The sequence below is a fragment of the Microcebus murinus genome, chromosome 7, assembly GCF_040939455.1.
Source record: "Microcebus murinus isolate Inina chromosome 7, M.murinus_Inina_mat1.0, whole genome shotgun sequence".
Lineage (NCBI taxonomy): Eukaryota > Metazoa > Chordata > Mammalia > Primates > Cheirogaleidae > Microcebus > Microcebus murinus.
This window is the reverse complement of record NC_134110.1, coordinates 10,160,173-10,172,278: the sequence shown is the minus strand read 5'-3', so window position 1 is coordinate 10,172,278 and position 12,106 is coordinate 10,160,173. Positions and strand designations below refer to the sequence as shown.

The window sequence follows — 12,106 nt, the reverse complement described above, 5'->3', positions numbered from 1 at the left end:
TCAGGGCCTTGCACCCGGGCACAGCCAGCAAGGATGGGCAGGGATGACCTGGGGCATGGCAGCTTCCTCTCCCAACAACCGACCGTGGCTACACGCCACTGTCAAAACCAAAGGCAGTGTCTCAGCCGATTCAAATGCAGTGTTTCCAGCAGGTATGTTGGGACGAGGTTTGTTTCTTAACTAGAAAGGAGTAAGATATTTGTTGAAATTACTGCCCTATAAGTCCCTATTTTGGAATAATTGTGCGGTGGGGGAAAGCTCTGGAACGTTAACTGATGAGCGCCCGTGTGCCCCCTACATTTCTCCATTTGCTCCCCAATGCCTGTTTGCAACCCCTCCAGCCTCCCATGTCCGCCATTCAGCCCTGGCCCGGCAGCCTGGTGTGAGCCTGCTTCCCCCCACCGCAAGGACCGCGGCGGGGCCAGGGGACAAGAGACCTCACATGCTTGGTTTTAGAGACTGAAGAGCCGCTGCCTGGGAGTGGCTGAAAAATTTTGGAAGACTGTTTGCCAAACAGATGTTTTTCTTCTGCAAACATAGATTAGATAAAAATCCCATGGGCGAGAGAGAAGAGAAGAGAAGGGAAAAGAGAAAAGAAAGAGAAAAGTTAGAGAGGCATTAAGAAGTTTGGGCTTTTGTGAACTATCCGTTAGGCTGAGTTGGGGGATGCCCATGAGATAAAACTCCGAATACATTTGGAGGTAAGCTACAATGGGATATAAGTGGTGGCCCGAAACGTGATGAAGAAAACCCGAGAACCCCACAACAGTTCACAGCTGCATTTTCCCCATGGTCCAAGGTCAGCTGCTGTAGGACATCAGGGCTGACATGGGTTCCAGCCCATCCCCTGGGTTTCAGCTTGTCCTTGCCCTTCCTCATATTACACCCATCTTCCCTTCCTGACTTCCTGCCTTGGAGACTTCCAGTCCAACGGCAGGCGTGAAGACAACAGCACCACAGTGATGGCTTACGGTTGTGTAAGATCCAATCCCTGTCACAAACCTATCTGTCTGTCCGCCTGCCTGCCTATTTATTTATCTAATCTGTCTACCTAGCCATCCATCCATTGACCCATCCTAGCGGTCCACTTCTCTGTGGCTTAGAAAAGTCACTCTGGTTACTTGCAGAGGGAAACATCTAGAAATTGGTGGGCCTGTGAGCATGGCAAGAAGAGAAAGCATTCAAGAGAAGTTTCTTCTTTGTGCTTCCTTCAGTCACTGAACTCTTTCCTCCCCCAAAATCTTTTGGACTTCTAAACCCTCGCCCTATGGACGTTCTAAGATAGAAGAGGGAAACAAAGCCGTGTTCATTGTGCCCAGTCCAGGTGGCAGGGAGTGTCAGGGCTCCTGCCTATCTCAGCCAGGGGAGGCTGAGAGCCCTTCTGATCTGACAGCTCTTCCAATGCATCTCTTACAATCGTGAATCTAGTCGAAGAGTAAGAATCACACCAAACAAACCTAATTATTTGTAGCATCTATCTTCTTATAAGGTAAAAGAACAAATTATTGCAATGGCCTTTTTCAGTGGCCTACTAGGAATTTTCAAATACAGGTAGAGAAAAGATCCTGAACATTTTATTTATTGTTTTCTGAAAATTAGGATCCAATCTAGGGTGGGCAAAATCTAAAGACTTGTTAGAGTTTATTTGGACCCTTGATTAAGACAGGTCCATAGGTGTGTGAAAAATAACAGTTGGTTACATATTTATCAAAGTGAATGTAAAACATTTTAAAATAACAAACTTACAAAGAAACTCAGCTCTTTCACAAGGGATGAAACTGTGTGTTTTGTTTCGTTTTGTTTTTTAATGATCAAGGACATAATAAAATGAACTTAAAACACAGGAAATTATTCTGATAATTTTTTCTACTGAGAATTTTTTTCTGATAAGAAACTTACTCTGAATCTTTGCTATCTAGAAAGATTACACGGAAAGTAACAGATATTCTTTCACATTGTGGGTAAAGACATTGGTCAGTGAGCAAGGAAGCTAGTCCTTCGAAATGGACAGAACTTTGCCAAAATGTTAACATGATCCGCGTTTTCTTTTTTGGATTCAGGAATTATAAACCAAAGAAGATAAAATTCGCTTTCCACGTTTTGTCCTTTGCTTACCCTCTTTCATATTCAGGAACAGGCTTGCTTGAAAAAAACAAGAGCATATAGACTCTTATATTTCTCTGGGCTCCTAAGGCAGTCTCAAGGATACATATTAATTATGACTTTTAGCTAACGTAACTAACTTCTATTTCACGGAGAAAACTGAGAGGTAGATAATCGAGAGCTGTCTGTCATATACAAGCGTTTTAGCAGAGTAACAAAGCTTGTGATACACATAACACGATTTTCGTCAGCCTCAGACATCATGTTTACACTTCAAAATGAACATGCTCATTAACACAGCCCAAAGATATAGCTGTATGGCATATAAAACTAGGAAGCAAAAGTACATAAACTTTAAATCATGCTTAGTAATCGATGTTTCAGTATTCTATCTTATTTAGAAACTATCTAGGTATCTAAAATCCGTTAATTAACTCACTGTATTATTTGTCCAAGCTTTAATTCAACTGAAGATGTTGGAAATTATGTCAAAGCTGGTTCAATATAAAATATAATTATTGTCATAAAAAGTTTGTCAAATAATGACAACCTAGTTGAACACAAATTTATAATGTTCATAATCTTTTTTTAAAATATATTTTATTTAACCCAGTATAGCCCAAATGTTATTTTGGCATGTAATCAATATAAAAATTATCAGTGAGCTATTTTGCATAGCATGTTCATAATCTTAAACATCATGTAGGAGTAATTTTAGCTTATTTGATTAGTAAACGTATACACATTTAGAAGATTCCGATTATTTTGTTCTTGAGAAAACAAACCCAAGTAAAATTATATGTAGTGTTGTGTCATACTTAAAACTCATAAATCAGAGAAAAGACATAGTTTTTCTCAAACTAGTGTGATTTGCCAAAATTTACCTTAATTATGTGAACTTGGATTTGTAAAGTGTTTCTGAGTAAACAATTTATGCAAAAAGGATTTCTTTTGAATCTAGCATATTAAAATATATGTTTAATGTTTTATTTTCAGGAAATTTTAGAAATATTCAATTTATATGAGTGTTTATCTTTATATTAATTTATAAGCTAATCAGAACAGAGCTCTAATTGAGAAACATTTTCTAATTGATTAATATCCTCTAATGGCAGGAAAACATTTAATACTTCCACAAGGAGAAGTCAAGGGCTTTCTCGGTTATAGACAAACAGTCACATAGAGGGTTTGTAGCTTCAGTTCTACAACTTTAGCCAGAAGTCAAAAGTAAACACAGAAACATGAAAATCCACTGGTCCAGATTTCAAAGAGTCAATCTCCTTCCTTGTGGGCATGAAATTCTTAATTGACTTAAGCTCAAAATAGACAACTAGACCAACGAACAGAAAAGACTGACAAACCAGATAATCTGTCGTCTCTCACACACTGGGGTCTCTGTCAAACCTCTACAGAGATGACCAAATGGTGAGACCATAAAACCAAATTCCTCATCATTACTGCCACTTTGGGGGGTTCGCCCATTGGCTCCATGTAAACCAGAGACAAAAACAAAGATACCAATTTGGCTAAGAAGAAACAACCTCCCTTTTTGTCTTTCCTCTCCACTGACCCTCTTGTGCAGAGGAAGCTTCCTGCTGCTGCGGCTGAGCAGACGGCCCAGCGTATTCCTTGGCGGACGGAAGGCAGCGCCGCTGGTCTGATGCTCTTTGCGGGGGCTCCCAGCATAACACGGCGCACGCCAGACTGGGAGCTCGGCAACACGTGTCCGGGACTGGAGGCAATAGAGAGACAGCATCATGGTTTTCCCTAATTTAGAGTTGGGAGGGAGCTTAGCCATCTTCCTGTCTAATGTCCTCACTCGCTGAAGGGGAAACTGAGTCCCTATGATCCCAGAGTCTCCCATCAAGCTATAGGGTAGAGCCAGGGCCAGAAAATCCAAGTCTTCTGCCTTCCAGGTTCATAATCAGTGATGTTTACAGTGAGTTCTGTCTTGTAGCTCAGTCGTTTTGGTGCTAGAACCCCTAAAAGCCTTCATGTGTATTTAGCATCCTGGTCAGTTTCTCCCTGCTTTTGTCGTGATCAGGGGGCTTTGATTCTGTCACCGTAGATGTTTCAGAGGAAAGCCAGGTGCTGTGTACTCCAAAATTCACCCTTTTGTGGATCAAGGCAAGGCAAATGAGAGACTTGGTAAATTGTCCACAAATGTTGATTTAAAAGATCCCATCAGTTGATCGAGTCCACTTGACCAGTCAGCTCAGCATTCCCCGTGTGACAGGAGTAAGGGGGTTGCCGAGGGAGGAGAACACAAGTGAGCCCTAGTGCTGAACACGTCCCAGGCTAGCTCCTTAAATCCTCCTCCCTGGCAGTTCTAGCAGAGCCTTCCTTCCAACTTCTCCAATGTCACAGGGCCAGCCTCTCGGGCAGGCGTTCAGTCCCCTGTGCAGGCAGAGCTGGGGCCATCACGCCGCACCACCAGCTTTCCATCCAGCAGGGGACAAAGGTGTGGATGCAAGAGGCACACTGGGAGGAGGAGGACTCTGGCTCCAGTAGGTACAGAAGCCAGGTATAGAAGGGATGGATGAAAAGGGCGGGTGCTGGTTCCCACAGCAGGAAGAGTGAGGAGGTCCCCAGAGAGCTGACTGCGGTGGCTTTGCCTGCGTGTTGAATAATGGAAGGAGTCTGGATGCATGGAGGCAGGGAAGAGAGGGTAGTTGTGTGGAACGTGCTTAGAAATTTGGACCTGTAGGGCAATTTGGGGGGAAAGGCAAGCAGGTTGGTTGGAGTGAGTCATGCAAAGGGTTTGCAAAGGGACTTTAAGTGATAATCACAGAAATTGCATTCGTTGAGTCCTTTTCTGTAGGCTAGATGTTCCCCCATGAGCTTTACATCCATTACCTCATGCCGTCCGATAGCAATACTCCTTCCAGGTAGGTGCAGTGATAGCCAGATAGAGAAGGAACCCAGGCCACTGAGTGGGGAAGTAACCAGGCCAAGGAGATGTGCTATTAAATGCCAGTGTTGGGGTTTGAACCTGGATCTGTCCGATTCTTGAGCCCGGGCTTTTAGATTCCTATTGGAGAAGAATATTAGCTTAAGATTCTAGAAGGTTTTTTTTTTTTTTTTTTTTTTTTTTTTTTTCTGAACACTGTTTCCAGTAATATTCTAGAAGGTTTTGAAGGTCAAGTTAAAGAGTTTGGGCATCCCCTTTCAGACAGGCCTTTTCCAAAGCTTGTTCTATAAGATCTAATCTATAGATGTTAGCAGATATTTCAGAGGGCCAGAGGCGGTGCATTTCTGTAGTCCAATTCATCGAGAAGACTCAAGAAGCACAGGAAAACAGGTCTGTGTTCTCCCTCAATAGGCAAATGTGCCTTGCGGACCGCAAAGAGGGGATCTGGTTGGCAGCATTTCCCCAACTTGTTTGTCCACACTTCCATGCTCAGAAGGTCATCCCCGGATCACTGCAGCAGGCAGTGGAGACCCTCAGACAGGTTCTGAGCAGTGGGCGGCACACGTGGTCAGGTGTGTGTTTATGAAGGCAGCTTCGACAGTGGATCTGGGGACAGATGCAGTGGTGCCAAGCCTGAAGACAGGGAGACCAGTTAGAAAGTAGCAAATGCTACTAGGGAGGGAGGGAGAGGAGGTAACCCCACTCATCCATCTGCTAATGACAATCCTGGGCTCCAGTGCCCCAGCTCACCAGAGTGCCTTCAAGATCGTCATCCAATTAAAACAATTATTGAGCTGTCTCTTAGCACAAGGCACAGTGCTTGGGGTTGTGTGCTGGTCTCATGAGGAAATGGGGAATCTAGAACCCCACAAGGAGCCTGGTTCATGTTAAGAAACGCAAAACACGCACGTGAGATTCTGAGGCTAGAGAAAAGGGGCAGGTTAAGGTTTGGGTGTCTGGGTTGGGGCGGAGGGCAGTGCAGGGAGAAAGAGAGGGAGCCAAGACGGCAGATATTAATAAATGTAAATGCTGTGTTGAATCCTTTCTGGTTTCCTGAGGGGTGGAAAGCAGGCGGGGTAAACTAGGAGACTGAGTATAGTGTAGCACTGAACACAGTTACCACTGGGATCAAGTAGACCTGGGTTCAAATCCCAACTCCACTTAAGAGCTCTGTGGCCTTGTCAAGTTACTTTCCTTCTCTGTGCCTTAATTTTCTCTTCTATAAGATGGGAGCAATAATGCCTAATTCATGGGACTTTTGATAAGATTAAATGATGTATTGTAAGTTAAGTTCAGCAGAACATAGCCAGTGCATGAGAACTAATTGTGGGCCTTTCCCTAACTCCCCAAGCCTCACGATAGCAGCTTGGCATCAGCCATGACAGGAGCACTTAATGACGAAATCGGCAAATGCTCAAATCAGATTGTTTTTTTCTTTCTTTTTTTTTTTTTTTTTCCAGACACCCACTAGTTAAATATTTACCAGCACTCTGGTGCCTAGAAAACCCAATTAGGAAAAGATGTTTTATATATGAGTTTGAGAACAAGAGACCCACCGTCTCTCTGAGGGAAGGCAAGGTCTCTTGGTATGAGAAAATTGGCACAGAAACGTCTTTCAAATTCTCATAACTTCCCCCAAGCCTGGCGCTCCGGCTCTTCCAAAGGTGCGGACTGAGGGTGGCCAAGTGCAGAAGCAGCTGTCGTTCTGTGAAATCAGGAACAGGCTGCTCAGTGGGCAGAGCCGGAGCTGGCTCGAAATCACACTCATCAATGGAGGGTCCACATTTTCATGAAGATTCTGTGAAAACCATCTGAGAAGACTTTGTACTGATGTTACACACTCCTAGAGGATTTATTAATCAAAGGTACAGACGTTTTCTCACTGAATTAACAGGGGTTAGAAGCAGGGAAGCTGCCTAGCCTGGCAGAAGGTCACCAGGCCACCCGGACACTCCCACTCACCCTTGCTTAGGTTTCCATGACCACGGAGGCCACGCGGAGGACTCGGGCTGAGCGCATTAGAAACAATTTCCGTCTTCACCCCCATATGGCAAGTCTCTGAAGCTAATCCAGTCCGGTGGAAAGAGCGCCAGTCTGGACGGGGAAAGAAAAATAGCGTTTGTGGACAAGCAGGCATTTCACATCCAGGAACCCATTTAACTCTGACTGCCACACGCTGGATCGGACGCGGGTATCCGCGTCCCACAGAGGAAGGGGTGGGGGCTTGGGAAGGCTAAACAACTTGCCGAGGGGGCCCGGCTAGTGAGAGGCCGGGTGTGACTCTACATGAACCAGACTCCGAGGTTCTCCCTCTCTCTTAGTCCACACTGTTCCCGGGGTCAAGGTCCCCGGCCACCCGTCCGCCATCTGTCATTTTCTCGTCTCTCTGAGGCAGTTTCTTCGCTGATTCAAACAGCAGGATGAGAGAGGTGGGCTGGGAGCGGGTGGGGGTTTGGACACAAATCTTCTCCCTCACGGGTCGGTTGGAGGCTCCAGTGAGGCCCTCACCGCTGTGACAGAGCACACCCCAAAGCCACGGAGAGCCACACGCCAGTGACGAGTCACAGCGGCCAGACCTCAGGGGCACCGTGTGGGGACACAGGCGGGCTCCGGCTGCCGTTCCTCCTGCGCCGGCACACCCAGCCCTCCGCCTCTGTGTGGACGTCAGCCGCGGGCACGCACAGTTCGGGGATGTGGCTCCCACTCCGCGGACACAGCATCCATCGGCCCCATGGCTCAGAGCTCCAGTCCAGGCCAAGGCCGAGTCCCCCCTCCCAGGGAGGCCGCTGTCGCAGGGCAAAGGGCATTCTCTGCATTTCCCACGGCTCCACTGCAGGGCAAGCACTCGGGACAGGGAGCGCCGTCGGCTGCCACTGTCTCAGCAGCTGACACCTCCGTTTCCTGCTTCCCTTGGCAGGTGGAGCTGCGTGTGTGTTTGTTCTTTGCGTCTCGCTGTTTTTTCCTTTCTATCATCACAGGCTTCTTGGGGATTGTGGGTGGGTTCTATTAAAAACATGTCTACTTTGGGACATGTGAGTGTTTTGACCATGGCTTTTGTGATTTCCTTATAAAATGTCTGTTACAACAAACCAAGGCAGTGTATAGAGGGCACATCGGGTGGACTGTGCCCCGCTTGTACCCCAGGGCAGAAGCACATGGTAGGGGGTGGGGCAGGGAGCCTAACGACCCTAGAACCTGGGAGGATGGATGGGACTCCAGACCCCATGTCCGGCTGCCTGTGTGGCCTTGGATGAGCTCCCAACCCTCCCTGAAGTCCAGTTTCCAAACATCCCCAAATTTGGGAATGCTGCCACTCTATCTATATTGGATATGAGAAGTCAGAGAGGATAAAGCGCTCAGTAAATGCTGATGCTCCACGTATGCCCACAGGGAGGACGCGGTAAGTACAGCTGGCTGCTGCCGTTGGCCCAGCCCTCTTTCCCATTTCTCTTTGCTCTTGCTCGTCAGCTGCACCCATTCGTGTCCAGCACGCTGACGGCCAGGCGGCTGCCTTTGCTGTCTCACCCAGATGCTCCCATTCTGGCTGTAGCTCATGCATATCTCCGCCTTGGGGATTTAAATGAAAATGGCTCTGTTGTTGCCTCCTAAAAGAATATATGTCAGTTCCATCAACTCTAGGATTTGCTGGCCTCCAAACTGTCCCTCAAGGAGGACTTTCACCAACACGGCTTAGATTATGGTACAGCTGATGTTTAGCGAACACCTGCTTTGTGCTAGACAGTGTGCCCTGTGCTTTCGCACAACTTGTCTCACTAATGCTATAGAAAATGGCTATCACTTTACGGTACCGTCCATAGCTCAAAGGAGCAATAATACATACATGTCCAATCCAGCAGGGTGAAACTGCTCTTTCCCTCATATAGGGTGATGTTCAAAATATTTATCAGTGAGTAGGGCTTGGATACTCACCAATCAGGATGAGGCATCGGGACAGCAGCTATTTATCAACTGGAATGGAAATGTATTAACAGTTTAATTTTTAATGTTTTAACAACTGAAAGGCTGACCTGGGCAACCGGGTTGAATATCAATCCAGCCCTCTTTCTCAGTGGTTCAGACACTCGAATGATGGTGAAATATTCCCTTACGTACATCAGTTGCTGTTGGGAAAAATGCTGTCTTTAGACTGCCAGAGATAGAAAATGAAAGCCAGATCCATGGCCGCTGGGATTTGAGAGATAGAGACAGGGCAGGAGGCAGTGTAGCAGAGGGGTTGGGAGCTCAGGCTGTGGGTCAGAAGGCCCTGGGTTTGAGGCCTCCTTCTAGCTCTTACCACTTGTGTAGTTATTGGGCTTGCTGAGCCTCCAAGGATTCCCACATATAAAATGGTGGTCACAGTGCTACCTCTCTCTCAGGCTTTAATGCAATATTATGAAACAGTGTATGTAGGACTGTTATTGGCTGGTAGTATAATTGGAATAATATTTTTTAAATATCTTTCCAAATTTTCTTTCTTCTCCATGATCCAGTTTTTTTTTTTTTTTTTCCCTTTGAATTTTCAGTCTTCATTTCCCAGGGGAAGGAAAGGACAAATGTACCAAGAAAGGAAGAGGATATGTCGGAGGGACAGTTCCTATCGGATGGGAAGAGGAAGCAGTAGACAGTCCTTCTGTTGTGGGGAAGGAAGAGAAAGGGAAAGAGAGGGAGAAGGCAAGGAGTCAGACACAGTGTTCTCGCTCTCTTCCCACTCCAACTCCTCTGGGAGGCTGAGGAGGATTTTTAGAAACCTCCAGGTAATTTGGGTGAATTGTAGAATAAGACGGCTTTCTCTTTGTTTCCCGGAGCATAGCACAGGAACCCTCAGCATGGCACCGGGACAGAATGGTCCAGAATGGTGCAGCCTAGGAGGCAGAGTTAGGAGGCTGAGGATGTCAGGTCCTGAGATAGTGCCTTGTTCCCCCACACCTACCCTTGGCATCTGGGGCCCCAGAAGTTCCTGCATGTCCCAGTGGGGGGCACAAAGTACTGAGAGATGCTGGTGTCCAGAAAGCAGCTGGGAAATAGCTCCGTCATATGGGGACCTCCAAAGTGGAGGCTTATGGCAGGGACTCCGGACTTCACCTTGGACTTCAAAAAGCTACCCAAGAAACAGACAATAACAGCTACCCCCCAGTGAACATGAGCACAGGAAACCCAGCAACGAGGAGAGAGGAGGGACCACAGGGCAGAGGGCCTGAGGACCTGCGATAGTGGGTGGACCCGAGGCTCTGCTTCCCTCTGCCCTTGGACACCAGTTTGGGAAGAGGAAGGGAGAGAAGAGACCCTTTAAAAGGGGAAAAAAGAGCCAGATAGGGAGTGTGGGATTTGAGTTGAGAAGGAACTGAGAAATCACTACATTTAATAGGCAGTGATACAGTTTCTTCCTTCTCAGCGCCAACCGTCATCCTCTAAAACGGGGGGCTCCGGTGAAGCCCATTACAGACATCAAACATTGACTTTGTAGCACGTGCGTTTGGATCAGTCACATCAGCTATTATTATTAGCAATGACAATGAAGCGAAGGTGACTTCATTGGCCTCCGATAATGCGTCTGGCAATGGCCACGTGCGAGGAAAGAACAGCACCAGGGAGCTCCCGGTACTTCCCACCCAGGAGCACCCCACCCTGCCCCTCGGAGAGGAGCCCTGGTGGCCGGGGAGCTGCTCCAGCAGGGAGCCACCCCAGCTCCATGGCCACTGCCCCAGCTCCTCTTGTCTTCCAGCTTCCTGTCTTCTGTCCCTCCCTTTGCCTGGACCTGTTTGGATTAGCGGCCTGAATACACATCGTTCTCCTTGGCCCTGACTCTCTACACCCTTTGAGTGCTCCTGCAGTCGGCTTCTGTTTGAATTCACCTCTGAAATCATGATCTTTCAGACATCCCATTCTCTGATCACAGCCCTGTCTCCTTGCACGTTTGTCACTGGTCACATTCGTCCCTGCCCTGGAAGCCGTTCCTGGCCCTGTCGATTGTCTTCCTGTCCACCGGCATTCTCCTGCCCTCCCTGTCTTCCCTTTCCAGCTCAGAGCCCCGGACCCATGCACGTCTCAGCCACTCTCTTACCGGTGTCCCAAGCCCCTTCATCTTACCCTCCCGGCGAAGCGCCGACTCCCAGGCCTCTCTGTTGAGCAGTGCGGGAGGAAGTGAGCACACAACCACACGCTTGGGGACTGATAGAAATGACACCGTTCCACCCCAAATGGAGCTGTGCCACTGCCTAGGAACACTTCTGTCCCCAGTCAGCTCTTTGTCCCGTTCCTAACGATGGCTTTAATCCGATCGCGCCTGCACCCACCCAGTCTCAGCAGGCGGTATCACTCCCTACCACCAAAGTGACACCACCAGAAGCGAACGTCCTCAGACTCCCTCAGCTTCCTCACCCTGCAAGTGGACTGCCTGGCACCTGTGCCTGGCACCTGTGCCTGGCACCCACGGCCAGCCCACCGCCTGTGCTTTGGACTCTGCCCTCCTGTTCCCTTTAGACTCATACCTGGCCACTAAGTCCGTCGAGTGCCTGTCAGATCTTGTCTTGTTTGACCTTTTGGCAAGATTCTGCCCACGATAAAAACCTGCTGCCCCCTTGGATCCAATTCATTTGTTTTCCTGGATCTGCATACACATTGCTGCTATTTCCACTGAATCGCTTTTTCAGAAGACAGGTAGTTTTTACAGGTTCTAGGGATTCGAACCTTTTATCTTTGAGGACTATTAGTCCACTAGGCTCCCTTACTCCCTTATCCCCTTCCTCAACTAATACCCAAATCTTTCCCATTCTGCTTCCTAAGTGTCCCTTGAGTCTCTGCACGCCCCTCTGTTTCCACTGCTGCACTCGATCCCTGGTCCACCACCTCTTGCCTGAAGCCACCGTCATCTTTAACTGACGTCCTTGTGCCCTCTCCTCCTTCCTCCAACCTTTCTCCGCAAGGCGGACAAACCCAGAGCAGTGAAGCTGTTCCCCTGCTTTACCTCCTGCAGCGGCCGCCCTGACTTCCACCAAACGCCCGCTCTCCTGCTCCGGCTTTGTGGCCTCCGCATGTGCCCACGCCCACCGCCCGTGCCCAACCGCCTCCCGCTGTCCTGGTCCCTCCCTGCTC

General features: G+C 48.0%; 1 long non-coding RNA gene across 1 annotated transcript; it reads right to left on the bottom strand.

The window, feature by feature from the left end:
* Positions 1-5,176: 5,176 nt before the first annotated feature.
* On the bottom strand, positions 5,177-11,395 carry LOC142871844 (uncharacterized). The gene is made up of 4 exons (XR_012920006.1): positions 11,308-11,395; positions 9,043-9,135; positions 6,977-7,108; positions 5,177-5,647 (listed from the first exon to the last, which is right to left on the bottom strand). It is a non-coding gene; the product is annotated as an uncharacterized LOC142871844 (long non-coding RNA).
* Positions 11,396-12,106: the final 711 nt, after the last annotated feature.